Source organism: Schistocerca nitens, chromosome 9, assembly GCF_023898315.1.
Source record: "Schistocerca nitens isolate TAMUIC-IGC-003100 chromosome 9, iqSchNite1.1, whole genome shotgun sequence".
NCBI classification, from domain to species: Eukaryota; Metazoa; Arthropoda; class Insecta; order Orthoptera; family Acrididae; genus Schistocerca; species Schistocerca nitens.
In genome coordinates, this window is record NC_064622.1 from 6,525,144 (window position 1) to 6,543,555 (window position 18,412).

An 18,412-nucleotide genomic window follows, 5' to 3' on the forward strand; every position below is an offset into this window, starting at 1 on the left:
TCGTCTGCTGCCTTCACTACTTCATCCCTCAGAGCTACCCATTCTTCTTCTACTGTATTTCTTTCCCCCATTCCTGTCAATTGTTCCCTTATGCTCTCCCTGAAACTCTCTACAACCTCTGGTTCTTTCAGTTTATCCAGGTCCCATCTCCTTAAATTCCCACCTTTTTGCAGTTTCTTCAGTTTCAATCTGCAGTTCATAACCAATAGATTGTGGTCAGAATCCACATCTGCCCCTTGAAATGTCTTACAATTTAAAATCTGGTTCCCAAATCTGTCTTACCATTATATAATCTATCTGATACCTTTTAGTATCTTCAGGTATACAACCTTCTTTCATGATTCTTGAACCAAGTGTTAGTTATGATTAAGTTATGCTCTGTGCAAAATTCTACAAGGCGGCTTCTTCTTTCATTTCTTCCCCCCCTTCTTATATAGGTCATAAAAATTACGTATACAATATTTTAGACGTAAGGAGAGAAAAAACCTTTTTTATGAAGCAAAAATGTCACAGGTTCACTGTTTTCCTGCTAAGGGTCCATGAAGGTTTTGACACATGATTTGATATGCTGTTAAAACTGCATCGTGGTGAATATTGAAGATGCTGGTGACCTATGGTTTTCTTTTTGTGTGGCAAGGTGAAGTGTTGATGTATGAGACAGACATTCTAAAAGAGCTGGTTGCAAATTTGGCTGAAGCTGCAGCTATTATCTGCGAAACACCTGGTTGTTTTGAGCATGTTAGGCAATCATTAACATGCAAATACCAGCTATGCATTGATGTAAACAGACAAAATGTTCAGCTCATCTCTAAAACAATATTCACCAGGCGGCAGTTTGAACACCATCTCTGTTGTTAGCATCTAGTCCTCATAGACCACTAGCGGGGAAATAGTGCATCTGTGACATTAGTCTCACATAAGAAAGTGTTTCTTTTTGTCTCATCTAAAACCACCAAACTTTGGTTTACTTCTTGTGCACCCTGTATAGGAGGGTAAGTTGCAGATAATTGGCCGAAGGCACTGATTTGTGCACCCTGTATAGGAGGGTAAGTTGCAGATAATTGGCCGAAGGCACTGATTCATAAGGGCAGAGATTGTCTCTGTGAGGATCACATCAAGGGTTTCAGTCTGGAAGGTGCGCTGCAGGAATTTGGGATTGTAGACCAGGATTATTTTACAGATGGAGCAAAGATAGTGTGAGGAGGCTTGAGCCTGAATTCCATGGTTTGGCAAGACTAGGTTGGTGAACACTATGGACTGACAGAACTTGAAACAGGTAGAGTTCACTGTGGAAGGATGGGTTGCAGCCAGAGATATGCAATTCACTGGTCAGGCCATTTGGGGGGTGGGGGTTCCATGAGTTAGGCAACAAAGTAGGAACAGTATGTGGGACTGGGTTCTGGCTAGGGGTAGGGATGAGATTTTCGCACATATGTAGGTATTGATTAGGAGACAAGACAAAGCCTGCCTTCCCATCACAGTGGCTATGTGAAACACTTGTAATTAGCGAAGCCTTACAATGTCAGGAAGGAGATAGCCGTCTTAATGTAATTTATTAAATAAAAATTTTTAATGTGAAAACTTTTCATGCCTAAACCACAATTTTCATTATACAATTAAAACATGATGACTGGTTTCAGTTGTTTTCTGCAACCATCCTCAGATTATTCAAATCATTAAAAAAAATTGAATATGTATTGAAAAACATCATCATCAACTACAATCATGCAATGACATGCATTCACATTATAGGCCAACAAGACTAGCCTGTAAATTACTGTCATCTCTGAGTTACAGGTTAATCGGTTTGTTTAAATAAAAACCCTCAATTTCACGATATCTGGCTTCAATACATTTCATTTTGCATTGTAGTTTTTGAATTCGTGTTACTTACAGACTGTTCTCTGTTGTCTAGCAATGTACTATGAACTGAATGCAATGAGATTCACTCAAAAACTTCCTTCAACAGTCAAAGAGTAATTAACTATTTTCTTTATAGAGTTATAGACTTTGCTTACAATGGAAAATTATATATTTAAATTTATGGGTAAGGCTTATACACTGCATAAAATCAAATATACAGAATTGAAGAGCACAGAATTACTTCTTATTTTGAGCCAAACACACACACTCTCTCTCTCTCTCTCTCTCTCTCTCTCTCTCTCATAAATGGAAACAGATAACTCAACAAGTGAGAGTATTTCAAAGATAATCTTTGCACCAAAGGTAACGCATACTACAGTCGATTGCTGGATCCGTTATTCTCAAGCAGCTTACCCCCTCCCCCAATGTTGTGGAGCAACAAGAAAATAAGGGAATTTATACTTAATTTGCCAGCTGGCTGTTGCACAGATAGCTGGCTGAGGTTCCAGTGCAGCTGCCAGATGCGGCTACACGGTGGATGCTGGCTGTTGAAGGAGGGTGTTAACAGCAGGTGAAGTCTGCGGGTGTCTCCACACTTGGTGAGGCTTCCAGCATCAACTTGGTGACCAATAGAATCCACACTGTCTTGACTTGAGTCTGAAGTTTTGCACCATCTACACAATCTGGTCTCCTTTCACAACACCCAAAGGGGGCCAGTGTATGGTGGTTCAGGCAGTGACTGGATGGCATCTATGCAGAGCATGTTGTGGGTACAATCGTTTGTTGATTGGGCAGTTGTTTGGTTGGTTAGGGATTAAGGGACTAGACAGTGAGGTCATCAGTTCCTTGGTAAAGAATCAATTCATCTGGAGTTAATGACATCCATCAGAAATTTGATCTGATTATGAAAGTATGTAGGTGTGGTTAAATTGGGGCTTTGAAAGCAATATTGATGTCCGAGCTGAGAAATAATTTAAGGAGAAGTAAAAGTATATGGGTAAGGCTAGTACATAGGTCAGAGCAGATGCGACTATCAGACTTATGTGTGGTGAGAGAAACCTCACCGACATGTGACTCCCCAAACAACCTGATTAAGGGTGAAGAAAGGCAGAGAGGAAAGAATGCTGGCTAGCAATGAGATTCTTAATAGCACAAGTGAGAATGTTGGGCATCATTCATACTGACAATAATAAAACAGGGTGAGAGAAATAATGTCAGCGTGGGTGGACCAGGCGAGTGTCTTTCCTACAGTTGTCCCACCCCTGATCCATTATAGTCAAAATGTTAAAAAAATTGCCACAACAGCAAGTTCTCCAAGTTACACAAAAAGCTTAGCTGCTGCAGAAATTATTGATAGCATTATGTTTATTGTTTATGTACATTAATAAGGAAATGCAGTACAAAATTTTGTAAGAGTGTTACTAGAGTAGTACTAGAGAAGTGTGAACAAGTATGTTGACTAGGTTCCTGCAGTTCCAATTCACAGTGTAAAACCGTTATCCAAAATACATAATTACAACTATACATAATTTACAACTATACATAATTTAATAGTCATGGGTGACTGGAATTCGTCAGTAGGAAAAGGGAGAGAAGGAAACATAGTAGGTGAATATGGATTGGGGGGAAGAAATGAAAGAGGAAGCCGCCTTGTAGAATTTTGCACAGAGCATAACTTAATCATAACTAACACTTGGTTCAAGAATCATAAAAGAAGGTTGTATACCTGGAAGAATCCTGGAGATACTAAAAGGTATCAGATAGATTATATAATGGTAAGACAGAGATTTAGGAACCAGGTTTTAAATTGTAAGACACTTCCAGGGGCAGATGTGGATTCTGACTACAATCTATTGGTTATGAACTGCAGACTGAAACTGAAGAAACTGCAAAAAGGTGGGAATTTAAGGAGATGGGACCTGGATAAACTGAAAGAACCAGAGGTTGTAGAGAGTTTCGGGGAGAGCATAAGGGAACAATTGACAGGAATGGGGGAAAGAAATACAGTAGAAGAAGAATGGGTAGCTCTGAGGGATGAAGTAGTGAAGGCAGCAGACGATCAAGTAGGTAAAAAGACGAGGGCTAAAGAAATCCTTGGGTAACAGAAGAAATATTGAATTTAATTGATGACAGGAGAAAATATAAAAATGCAGTAAATGAAGCAGGCAAAAAGGAATACAAACGTCTCAAAAATGAGATCGACAGGAAGTGCAAAATGGCTAAGCAGGGATGGCTAGAGGACAAATGTAAGGATGTAGAGGCTTGTCTCACTAGGGGTAAGATAGATACTGCCTACAGGAAAATTAAAGAGACCTTTGGAGAGAAGAGAACCACTTGTATGAATATCAAGAGCTCAGATGGCAACCCAGTTCTAAGCAAAGAAGGGAAGGCAGAAAGGTGGAGGGAGTATATAGAGGGTTTATACAAGGGCGATGTACTTGAGGACAATATTATGGAAATGGAAGAGGATGTACATGAAGATGAAATGGGAGATAAGATACTGCGTGAAGAGTTTGACAGAGCACTGAAAGACCTGAGTCGAAACAAGGCCCCGGGAGTAGACAACATTCCATTAGAACTACTGATGGCCTTGGGAGAGCCATTCATGACAAAACTCTACCATCTGGTGAGCAAGATGTATGAGACAGGCGAAATACCCACAGACTTCAAGTAGAATATAATAATTCCAATCCCAAAGAAAGCAGATGTTGACAGATGTGAAAATTACCGAACTATCAGTTTAATAAGTCACAGCTGCAAAATACTAACGCGAATTCTTTACAGACGAATGGAAAAACTGGTAGAAGCGGACCTCGGGGAAGATCAGTTTGGATTCCGTAGAAATGTTGGAACACGTGAGGCAATACTAGCCTTACGACTTATCTTAGAAGAAAGATTAAGAAAAGGCAAACCTACGTTTCTAGCATTTGTAGACTTAGAGAAAGCTTTTGACAACGTTAACTGGAATACTCTCTTTCAAATTCTGAAGGTGGCAGGGGTAAAATACAGGGAGCGAAAGGCTATTTACAATTTGTACAGGAACCAGATGGCAGTTATAAGAGTCGAGGGGCATGAAAGGGAAGCAGTGGTTGGGAAAGGAGTGAGACAGGGTTGTAGCCTCTCCCTGATGTTATTCAATCTGTATATTGAGCAAGCAGTAAAGGAAACAAAAGAAAAATTCGGAGTAGGTATTAAAATTCATGGAGAAGAAGTAAAAACTTTGAGGTTCGCCGATGACATTGTAATTCTGTCAGAGACAGCAAAGGACTTGGAAGAGCTGTTGAACGGAATGGACAGTGTCTTTAAAGGAGAATATAAGATGAACAGCAACAAAACCAAAACGAGGATAATGGAATGTAGTCAAATTAAATCGGGTGATGCTGAGGGAATTAGATTAGGAAATGAGACACTTAAAGTAGTAAAGGAGTTTTGCTATTTAGGGAGTAAAATAACTGATGATGGTCGAAGTAGAGAGGATATAAAATGTAGACTGGCAATGGCAAGGAAATCGTTTCTGAAGAAGAAAAATTTGTTAACATCGAGTATAGATTTAAGTGTCAGGAAGTTGTTTCTGAAAGTATTTGTATGGAGTGTAGCCATGTATGGAAGTGAAACATGGAAGATAAACAGTTCGGACAGGAGGAGAATAGAAGCTTTCGAAATGTGGTGCTACAGAAGAATGCTGAAGATTAGATGAGTAGATCACATAACTAATGAGGAGGTATTGAATAGAATTGGGGAGAAGAGGATTTTGTGGCACAACTTGACGAGAAGAAGGGACCGGTTAGTAGGACATGTTCTGATGCATCAAGGGATCACCGGTTTAGTACTGGAGGGCAGCGTTGAGGGTAAAAATCGTAGAGGGAGACCAAGAGATGAATACACTAAGCAGATTCAGAAGGATGTGGGCTGCAGTAAGTACTGGGAGATGAAGAAGCTTGCACAGGATAGGGTAGCATGGAGAGTTGCATCAAACCAGTCTCAGGACTGAAGACCACAACAACAACAACAACAACAACATAACTTTAGTCTGTGTATTAACTGAATGCAAACAAATTATAAAAATAAATCATGTTTGTTTAAAATACATGTTCAAATATTTGTAAATAATTTCAAATGGTAGTCTTGAAGTTGGCAATGGCCTTGCTGTAGTTTAATGGCAGTCCCCCCCCTCATATTACCAAAGTTAAACACTGTGGAGCTTGGCTAGCACTTGGGTGGCTGACCATCCTGGTCTGCTGAGTACTGTTAGCAAGCAGGGTCGACTCGGTGGTTATGGGCCCAATTGAGGAGCTACTTAATTTAGAAATAATGACTCCAGTCTCAAAAGCTGACAATGAGCGGGAGAGCGGTGTGCCGATGACAGGCCCCTTCGTATCCGCATCCAATTACACCTATCAACTAAGGATGACATGGCAGTCGGTCAGTAGCATTGGGCCTTGTGAGGCCTGTTGAGACAGAGTTTAGATTTAGTTTTCATGTTGAAGTTAGGAAGTGGCATGACTATTGTGGTGATCATGTGACAGTTGAGGATGGAGTGAGCAGAGTATATTTAGGGGTGTTTTGCTGCTGTCCTCACTGTGGGTAAGAGCTTTCGCAGCTTACGAGCCTCTTATGATAATGTGGTGTGGAGATAAATGATCTTAGTCATTTCAGTGCAATACTTTGTAATTCTGGAGAGCATTTTCATAGTATGTTAGTGTGAAGAGTTATACTGAACTTTATTTGAGAATCATTTATTTAATAGACTTCAGTGAACTGGCTAGAAGTAGGGAGATTTTCTTAGATTAAAAAAAGCAATGCACTGCACAGTGCCTCTGGCACAAAAGTAAACATCGCCTGTGTACTCTCTACAGCCTTGCCGCAGTGGTAACACCGGTCCCCGTCAGATCACCGAAGTTAAGTACTGTCGGGATGGGCTAGCACTTGGATGGGTAACCGTCTGGTCTGCCCAGTACTGGCAGTGGGGTGCACTCAGCCCTTGTGAGGCAAACTGAGGAGCTACTCGATTGAGAAGTAGCGGCTCCGGTCTCATAAACTGACACGGCTGGCAGAGCAGTGTGCTGACTACGTGCCTCTCCGTATCCGCATCCAGTGACGCCTGTGGGCTGAGGATGACACGGTGTCCGGCTGGTACCGTTGGGCCTTCGTGGCCTGTTCGTACGGAGTTTAGTTTAGTAGTGTAGTTGTGTACCCTCTGCTAGCTTTTATGGCACTAGTATTCCAAAATCAACAAGAAAACTTCAGAGTATTATCATCATTGGAAGACCATAATTTCAAATAACTTGTTTCTTCACTTAAATTAACATTGGTCATAATTATGGTGTCAGAGTACATCCTCGTCTTAAGTGACTGTTACCAAATTGTCGTATTCCTTATTTATTTGTGTTTTTATACATTGACTGTACCTTATGCTAACTTCCTATCATTTAAATAATTTATTAAGGGCACAGTGCAACAGCGCACAACCAGACCCGTATGTTAGTAGAAGAAGCCACTAAATTTATGGAATGGTTGTGTGATTGCCCATCTGTTGTTAGGCAGCGGCAAGCTGGTTCATTTCACTCCTTTTTTTGTTCTTGCTATAAACCAACTGTTACATTGTGATTGATAAGAAGCTGCAAAGTCATTCTTAGCATGGACAGTTAGGAGGAGGAGTGCGAGGGCGAGCAAGCAGAGGCATTCCACCAGGATATGAGCTTCACAACCACAACACTGGTCTGACTTGTTACATCAAAGCTATGAATTAATTTGATAGACAGTTGCATAGGTCACGTAGGATAGTGAATTCCTTCCAGCAGCTGGAATGACATGCAGCAGTAGTCTCCTTCATAGTGCAGTGTTTATTAGAGGGGATAATAACCCACCAGATGTTCCACCTCCAAGTGAGGAGATGTCGTATTTGCACTCACAAATCCACATCTGGGATGATCAAAGCAAATGCTGGGCGAGTAGTCGTTTCTGTAGCCAAATGGTTGGCCCATTCATCCCTGGAATACCCACATGTTTTGGGACCCAGAGAGAGACAACTGAGGAGATAGTAAGACTGAGGTCAGAGAAACAGTCATGACTAGCAGAGATCACTGGGTAACGAGCAATACCAATCAGAGTCATTGCTCACTGTGTCACTAGTAATTAGGATGTGTTTGAGAGATGTTTGCTCAAATTAACTGTAAAAACACATTACTGGAAACAAGTGTTGTTCCTGACTGGCAGGAGAAGTAAAATCATACCCTGTCCTAGCCACAATTTGGAACCAGCAATATCACACACCAAATTTTAAAGTTACAGTCATGTATGCCACAACACCCCCTTTATTTCTGTTAGAGAAACCAGTATTATTTCAAAAAGAACTGTGAACTTTTCTGTTTCCAGCAATTACACGTATGATACATTGTATGTGTTGGTAACAGTGCAGGTTTCTAGTGTCTGTAAATGATTATCTTTGCTACTATTTACTTTTGTTTGCAGCAGTTTGTTCACTTGTTACTGAATGTTCGCTGTCCAAGTACTACATATACTTGCGGAAATACATATCCTTCAGTATGCAATAAATACGAATTATGCCATGCATCACGAAATTGAATGAAAGGAAATTCTGTGGTAACCTGTTCACAAACAAAGCAAGCCACGCTGTTGAAAGCAACCTATGTATGAGGTGCATTCAAGTTCTAAGGCCTCCGATTTTTTTCTAATTAACTAATCACCCGAAATCGATGAAACTGGCGTTACTTCTCGACGTAATCGCCCTGTAGACGTACACATTTTTCACAACGCTGATGCTATGATTCCATGGCAGCGGCGAAGGCTTCTTTAGGAGTCTGTTTTGACCACTGGAAAATCGCTGAGGCAATAGCAGCACGGCTGGTGAATGTGCGGCCACGGAGAGTGTCTTTCATTGTTGGAAAAAGCCAAAAGTCACTAGGAGCCAGGTCAGATGAGTAGGGAGAATGAGGAATCACTTCAAAGTTGTTATCACAAAGAAACTGTTGTGTAACGTTAGCTCGATGTGCAGGTGCGTTGTCTTGGTGAAACAGCACACGCGCAGCCCTTCCCGGACGTTTTTGTTGCAGTGCAGGAAGGAATTTGTTCTTCAAAACATTTTCGTAGGATGCACCTGTTACCGTAGTGCCCTTTGGAATGCAATGGGTAAGGATTATGCCCTCGTTGTCCCAGAACATGGACACCATCATTTTTTCAGCACTCGCAGTTACCCGAATTTTTTTTGGTGGCGGTGAATCTGTGTGCTTCCATTGAGCTGACTGGCACTTTGTTTCTGTATTGAAAAATGGCATCCACGTCTGATCCATTGTCACAACCGACGAAAAGAAAGTCCCATTCGTGCTGTCGTTGCGCGTCAACATTGCTTGGCAACATGCCACACGGGCAGCAGTATGGTCATCCGTCAGCATTTGTGGCACCCGCGTGGATGACACTTTTCGCATTTTCAGGTCGTCATGCACGATTGTGTGCACAGAACCCACAGAAATGCCAACTCTGGAGGCGATCTGTTCAACAGTCATTCGGCGATCCCCGAAAACAATTCTCTCCACTTTCTCGACCATGTCGTCAGACTGGCTTGTGCGAGCCCGAGGTTGTTTCGGTTTGTTGTCACACGATGTTCTGCCTTCATTAAACTGTCACACCCACGAACGCACTTTCGACACATCCATAACTCCATCACCACATGTCTCCTCCAACTGTCGATGAATTTCAATTGGTTTCACACCACGAAAATTCAGAAAACGAATGATTACACACTGTTCAAGTAAGGAAAACGTCGCCATTTTAAGTTTTTAAAACATTTCTCATTCTCGCCGCTGGCGGTAAAATTCCATCTGCCGTACGGTGCTGCCATCTCTGGGACGTATTGACAATGAACGCGGCCTCATTTTAAAACAATGCGCATGTTTCTATCTCTTTCCAGTCCGGAGAAAAAAAAAATCTGAGGCCTTAGAACTTGAATGCACCTCGTATCAGTTCTTCAGGCAAGAAACTCCCACATGGCACACCTCCTGGTTATTCAGATTTTTGTGTTAACAATGATGCTGTTTGTAGTGGATTTGTTGTTGTTGATGTGGGCATCTTATCTTCTTTGATAAAGGAACTGGTGAAATGTAAACAATGTGATGGTGTAAGCTGTCTGGAAATAACTGAACAACAAAGTAGCAGGAAGGGTTTAGCATCAAAATCAGTTGTCTTTTGTAGATCCTGCAATAAATCTACCTCAGAAATGACTTTGAATATTGTGCATAATTCATATTATGTGAATTTGAGGTTAGTGTATGCAATGCGTGTAATAGGAAAAGGAAGAAAGGCTGCTCAAACCCTCCTCCTGCTCACAGTAGGTTCTGTAAGTACATAAAAGTACTTTTAGGTGCCTTGACGGTTGTGTCTAAAGCATCTATGAAACATGCAGTAGAAGAAACTGTAAATATTGGTGGAACCAGGGACATTGCTGATGCACTTGATGGGACAAGGCAACCTCGAGGACATCGTTCCTCGGGTAGTGTTGTAAGTGCTACTTCTCTGGAGAATGGAAAAGTTGTTGGTGTTGAGTGCTTATCTAAGTACTGCCACATCTGCCATGGCAACACTGAAGGACTTACTGAACATCACTGTTGTAAGAATTATGATGGTTACAGTGGAGGTTGGAGTGTGATGGAGCTCTAAAAATATTTCAGAGGTTGGTGCCCATTTATAATGGTAGATATACGAAGTACCTAGGTGATGGGGACTCTAAAGCTTTCAATAAAATTAATGAGTTCAATGTTTATGGTGATACCTTGGCAACAAAACTGGAGTGTTGTGGACGTGCAAAAAGAGGATGAGTGATAGAGTGAGGAAGCTAAGAGGAGAAATGAAAGGAAAGTTGCTATCTGGTGGAAAATCTCTGTCTGGCCGAGGCAGACTGACAGAAACTGAAATAGACCTTCTTCAGAGTTATTATGGACTGGCCATTGGATGAACCCCACCTCTGGATGACGTTACAGCAATGAGAAAAGCCGTATGAGCCACTTACTTTCATAAGTTGTCCACAGATGATCACCCTGTTCATGGACTTTGCCCTAAAGGAGCAGATTCTTGGTGCGGTTACCAAAAAGCTAAAGAAAGTGGTCAAATATACCATCATAAGCATTCTCTTCCTGAGCCTGTTGTGAATGAAATAAAACCAATTTTTAGAGACCTGAGTTACCCTGCTTTGCTTAGTAAATGTCTTCATGGGGGCACTCAGAAGACAAATGAAAGTTTCAACCATTCCATATGGGAAAGATTACCCAAGAATGTTTTTGTAGGACTAAATACATTAAAAGTTGGTATACTAGATGCAGTGATATGTTTCAATGATGGAATGATAGGAAGGTTGGAAGTCCTGAGAAATTTAGGCATAAAATGTGGCTCTAATATGGAAGATCAGTTGTTTGTGTGTGACTGACAACGGGTGCATGAAGCTGAAACATTCACTCTTCAACGTACCGAAGAAGCAAGAAGTGCTACAAGCAATGCCAAGAGGAAGCTTGAAGATGAATAAATGCTGCAGGATGAAGACTATGCATCAGGAACGTTCTGAGGCACAGTTTAATTGGACTCATATCTTCATTCACAATTTCCCTCAAGTTGTGTTTTTCAGAATTCAGGGACAGATATTTCCTAAAGTTTAAAAGCATTGCTTAATTTTTTTCTGTAGCTTGCAATAGTCCATACTTATGTAGTAGACCTAAGCTTTATTGCAGAATCAACTATTATACGGAAAAAAACATTTTTATTAGCAAAAAAAATTATAAAAATTAAAATGTAAGATGTGATATTTTTTATTTTTGTAATATACATAATAGGTGAAATTAAATAGGTCTAGTACCTCAGCCATCATGTCATGCATATCTGATAAAAATTTGATCTCCTACAAATTTATAAAATTGGATTAAATGGTACCTCAATTTGAGGAAGCCTTTTGGAAAAACAATTGCATCAGTTTCTTCGTAATTCTTGTTAATAACACTAAGCAGGTTCAAAAATATTCAAAATACTTCTAATTTGTTTAGAAAGTGTGCTACATTACCTCTTAGTAACAAATAATCCTGAGTTAATAACGAGCATCAAAACCGATTCAGGGATTAGTGATCACAGAGTTGTAGCGAGATTGAACATTGAAATCCCCAAATCCTTCAAAAATAAACGAAAAATATACCTATTCAAAACAGATAAAAATTCACTTGATGCCTTCCTAAGAGACAATCTCCACTCATTCCAAATTAATAATATAAGTGTAGACCAGATGTGGCTTAAATTCAAAGAAATAGTATCGGCAGCAATTGAGAGATTTATACCAAATAAACTAACAAACGACGGAGCTGATCCTCCTTGGTACACAAAACTGGTTAGAACACTGTTGCAGAAACAACGAAACAAAGATGCCAAATTTAAACAGACGCAAAATCCCCAAGATTGGCGATCCTTTACACAAGCTCGAAATTTAGCGTGGAGTCCAATGCGAGACGCCTGTAACAGTTCCCACAACGAAACTTTGTCTCGAAATCAGGCAGAAAATCCAAAGAGATTCTGGTCGTATGTGAAGTACGTTAGCGGCAAGAAACTATCAATGCCTTCTCTGGGCACACGTCACACCAATAGTCAAGAAAGGTACTAGGAGTAATCCACTAAATTACAGGCCCATATCGTTAACGTCGATGTGCAGCAGGATTTTGGAACATATACGAACATTATGAATTACCTCGAAGGAAACGGTCTATTGACACACAGTGAACATGGGTTTAGAAAACTTTGTTCCTGTGAAAAACAGCTCTTTATTCACATGAAGTGCTGAGTGCTATTGACAAAAAAAATGTCGTGTGGCTAGGGCCTCCCTTCGGGTAGACCGTTCGCCTGGTGCAGGTCTTTCGATTTGACGCCACTTCGGCGACCTGCGCGTCGATGGGGATGAAATGATGATGATTAGGACAACACAACACCCAGTCCCTGAGCGGAGAAAATTTCAGACCCAGCCGGAAATCGAACCCGGGCCCTTAGGATTGACAGTCTGTCACGCTGACCACTCAGCTACCGGGGGCGGACGCTATTGACAAAATGACAAGGGATTTCAGATCGATACCGTATTCCGAATTTAACTGATGAAAGGAGAAAATATAAAAATGCAGTAAATGAAGCAGGCAAAAAGGAATACAAACGTCTCAAAAATGAGATCGACAGGAAGCGCAAAATGGCTAAGCAGGGACGGCTAGAGGACAAATGTAAGGATGTAGAGGCTTACCTCACTAGGGGTAAGATAGATACTGCCTACAGGAAAATTAAAGAGACCTTTGGAGAAAAGAGAACCACTTGTATGAATATCAAGAGCTCAGATGGCAACCCAGTTCTAAGCAAAGAAGGGGAAGCAGAAAGGTGGAAGGAGTATATAGAGGGCCTATACAAGGGCGATGTACTTGAGGACAATATTATGGAAATGGAAAAGGATGCAGATGAAGATGAAATGAAAGATATGATACTGCGTGAAGAGTTTGACAGAGCACTGAAAGACCTGAGTCGAAACAAGGCCCCCGGAGTAGACAACATTCCATTGGAACTACTGACGGCCTTGGGAGAGCCAGTCCTGACATAACTCTACCATCTGGTGAGCAAGATGTATGAAACAGGCGAAATACCCTCATACTTCAAGAAGAATATAATAATTCCAATCCCAAAGAAAGCAGGTGTTGACAGATGTGAGAATTACCGAACAATCAGTTTAATAAGCCACAGCTGCAAAATACTAACACGAATTCTTTACAGACGAATGGAAAAACTAGTAGAAGCCGACCTCGGGGAAGATCAGTTTGGATTCCGTAGAAATACTGGAACACGTGAGGCAATACTGACCTTACGATTTATCTTAGAAGAAAGATTAAGGAAAGGCAAACCCACGTTTCTTGCATTTGTAGACTTGGAGAAAGCTTTTGAGAATGTTGACTGGAATAATCTCTTAATTCTGAAGGTGGCAGGGGTAAAATACAGGGAGCAAAAGGCTATTTACAATTTGTACAGAGACCAGATGGCAGTTATAAGGGTCGGGGGACATGAAAGGGAAGCAGTGGTTGGGAAAGGAGTGAGACAGGGTTGTAGCCTCTCCCTGATGTTATTCAATCTGTATATTGAGCAAGCAGTAAAGGAAACAAAAGAAAAATTCGGAGTAGGTATTAAAATCCATGGAGAAGAAGTAAAAACTTTGAGGTTCGCCGATGACATTGTAATTCTGTCAGAGACAGCAAAGAACTTGGAAGAGCTGTTGAACGGAATGGACAGTGTCTTGAAGGGAGGATATAAGATGAACATCAACAAAAGCAAAACGAGGATAATGGAATGTAGTCGAATTAAGTCTGGTGATGCTGAGGGAATTAGATTAGGAAGTGAGACACTTAAAGTAGTAAAGGAGTTTTGCTATTTGGGGAGCAAAATAACTGATGATGGTCGAAGTAGAGAGGATATAAAATGTAGACTGGCAATGGCAAGGAAAGCGTTTCTGAAGAAGAGAAATTTGTTAACATCGAGTATAGATTGAAATGTCAGGAAGTCGATTCTGAAAGTATTTGTATGGAGTGTAGCTATGTATGGAAGTGAAACATGGACGATAAATAGTTTGGACAAGAAGAGAATAGAAGCTTTTGAAATGTGGTGCTACAGAAGAATGCTGAAGATAAGGTGGGTAGATCACGTAACTAATGAGGAGGTATTGAATAGGATTGGGGAGAAGAGGAGTTTGTGGCACAACTTGACAAGAAGAACGGATCGGTTGGTAGGACATGTTCTGAGGCATCAAGGGATCACCAATTTAGTATTGGTGGGTTGCATGGGGGGTAAAAATCGTAGAGGGAGATCAACAGATGAATACACTAAACAGATTCAGAAGGATGTAGGTTGCAGTAGGTATTGGGAGATGAAGAAGCTTGCACAGGATAGATTAGCATGGAGAGCTGCATCAAACCAGTCTCAGGACTGAAGACCACAACAACAACAAACCGTATTCCTGGATTTCCGGAAGACTTTTGATACTGTACCCCACAAGCGGCTTGTAGTGAAATTGCGTGCTTATGGACTATCGTCTCAGTTATGTGATATTGTGATTGGATTTGCTATTTCCTGTCAGAGAGGTCACAGTTCGTAGTAATTGATGGAAAGTCAACGAGTAAAACAGAAGTGATTTCAGACGTTCCCCAACGTAGTGTTATACGCCCTTTGCTGTTCCTTATCTATATAAACGGTTTGGGAGACTATTTGAGCAGCCGTCTTCGGTTGTTTGCAGATGACGCTGTCGTTTATCGATTACTTAAGTCATCAGAAGATCAAAACAAACTGCAAAACGATTTAGAAAAGATATCTGAATGGTGCGAAAAGTGGCTGTTGACCCTAAATAACGAAAAGTGTGATGTCTTCCACATGAGTGCTAAAAGTGTTCGTTAAACTTCGGTTACACGATAAATAAGTCAAATCTAAAAGCCGTAATTTCAACTAAATACCTAGATATTACAATTATGAACAACTTAAATTGGAAAGAACACATAGAAAATGTTGTGGGGAAGGCTATCCAAAGGCTGCGTTTTATTGGTAGCACACTTAGAAAATGTAACAGACCTACTAAGGAGACTGCATACACTACACTTGTCCTCCTCTTTTAGAATACTGTTGCGCGGTGTGGGATCCTTACCGGATAGGACTGACAGAGTACATCGAAAAAGTTCAAAGAAAGGCAGCACGTTTTGTATTATCGCGAAATATGGGAGAGAGTGTCACAGAAATGATACAGGATTTGGGCTGGAAATCATTAAAAGAAAGGCATTTCTCGTTGCGACGGAACCTTCTCACGAAATTCCAATCACCAACTTTCTCCTCCGAATGCGAAAATATTTTATTGACACTGACCTACATAGGGCGGAACAATCACCATGATAAAATAAGGGAAATCAGAGCTCGTGCGGAAAGATACATGTGTTCATTCTTTCCGCGCCCTATACGAGATTGGAATAATAGAGAATTGTGAGGGTGGTTCGATGAACCCTCTGCCAGGCACTTAAATGTGATTTGCAACGTATCCATGTAGATGTAGATGTAAATATCAACAAAAAATCTGTAAAACATATACATTATAAACAGTGCCTGAAAGAAATAGGTGTCGATTTTTGCATAATATTTAGCTGGAAAAGTACCCTGTGTCCTTAACCCACTCATTCTTTTTACAGCATCTACTTGTCAAGTCAGCATATATACAAAAACTGTAGAATGACCACTGCAGGTAAGTAACTGTGTTACTTAGTCAAGTGAACATGATTGTTTTCAGAAAGCATTGCTCTAATTCTCTGCCATACCAGGCGTACAAAGTAGTATATATGGAATCTAACTACCAGAGAACTGTAGCTGAACTGGACCAATTTATGCTACAAAGAAGCTTTAAAATTCATAATTATTTCGTTTCTTGTTCCTCAAGCTGCTCCGCATACACATATTTTACACTTGATATGAGAATAGTAAAAGTTACTTTGCAGCGTAAAAATTATACTTCATCTGAAGGATGATTGTCCCTTTTGTTCAGTACCAACAAAAAATGTGATACACCTCAGCAATCCATCTAAGAAGATCTTTTGATATAGGACATTGTAAATGGCGATGTAACTGATGAAGAAAAAGTATGCGATACATACAGGGTGATTGGCTGCTGTGTTTACAAATGTAAGAGACAAGTAGAGGACAATGAAACAAGCAAACAATCATAGTAAATATAGGTCCAGAAAGAAATGGGTTCCCTGACACAACATATTATGACTGAGTACATGAAGACCTCACAACATAGCCCCTGAGAATCCAAACTACAGATAGGCACTTGAGGGCAAGAACATTACAGAAAGTTATCTACAGTCATGGAATGACATGCATTCATATTGTAGGTCAACAAGACTAGGACAGTGTGTAGTTAAAAGCTTCATCAAGAGCGAGCCAGGTTGTAAACCATAATCTCACAAGATGCAGATAATAAAAAAGGAAAATGGACAGTAGTATTAGTAAAAACTGCATAAAATGCAAATAATGGGCATTTAATAGAATTTTTGCTAATGCATCTGTCTATTTTCCTTTTCTATTACCTGCATCTTGTGGGATTTTGGTTTATAATGTAGATTGCTCTTGAAGCTTTTAACTACGAAACTACGCTAGTCTTACAAAATATTCATGGAAAGAAAGTCAATGTTTTTTTGCAAGGTCAACTATCTTCAACATCATATCAGTAATACAAACGTGCAATATATATATCTAAAAACAAAGATGATGTCACTTACCAAATGAAAGTCCTGGCAGGTCGACAGACACACAAACAAACACAAACATACACACAAAATTCAAGCTTTCGCAACAAACTGTTGCCTCATCAGGAAAGAGGGAAGGAGAGGGAAAGACGAAAGGATGTGGGTTTTAAGGGAGAGGGTAAGGAGTCATTCCAATCCCGGGAGCAGAAAGACTTACCTTAGGGGGAAAAAAGGACGGGTATACACTCGCACACACACACATATCCATCCACACATATACAGACACAAGCAGACATCTCTGTATATGTGTGGATGGATATGTGTGTGTGTGCGAGTGTATACACGTCCTTTTTTCCCCCTAAGGTAAGTCTTTCCGCTCCCGGGATTGGAATGACTCCTTACCCTCTCCCCTAAAACCCATATCCTTTCGTCTTTCCCTCTCCTTCCCTCTTTCCTGATGAGGCAACAGTTTGTTGCGAAAGCTTGAATTTTGTGTGTGTGTTGGCGTTTGTTTGTGTGTCTATCGACCTGCCAGCGCTTTCGGTAAGTCACAAGTCACATCATCTTTGTTTTTAGATATATCATCCTTGTTTTTAGATATATTTTTCCTACGTGGAATGTTTCCCTCTATTATATACACTCCTGGAAATGGAAAAAAGAACACATTGACACCGGTGTGTCAGACCCACCATACTTGCTCCGGACACTGCGAGAGGGCTGTACAAGCAATGATCACACGCACGGCACAGCGGACACACCAGGAACCGCGGTGTTGGCCGTCGAATGGCGCTAGCTGCGCAGAATTTGTGCACCGCCGCCGTCAGTGTCAGCCAGTTTGCCGTGGCATAAGGAGCTCCATTGCAGGCTTTAACACTGGTAGCATGCCGCGACAGCGTGGACGTGAACCGTATGTGCAGTTGACGGACTTTGAGCGAGGGCGTATAGTGGGCATGCGGGAGGCCGGGTGGACGTACCGCCGAATTGCTCAACACGTGGGGCGTGAGGTCTCCACAGTACATCGATGTTGTCGCCAGTGGTCGGCGGAAGGTGCACGTGCCCGTCGACCTGGGACCGGACCGCAGCGACGCACGGATGCACGCCAAGACCGTAGGATCCTACGCAGTGCCGTAGGGGACCGCACCGCCACTTCCCAGCAAATTAGGGACACTGTTGCTCCTGGGGTATCGGCGAGGACCATTCGCAACCGTCTCCATGAAGCTGGGCTACGGTCCCGCACACCGTTAGGCCGTCTTCCGCTCACGCCC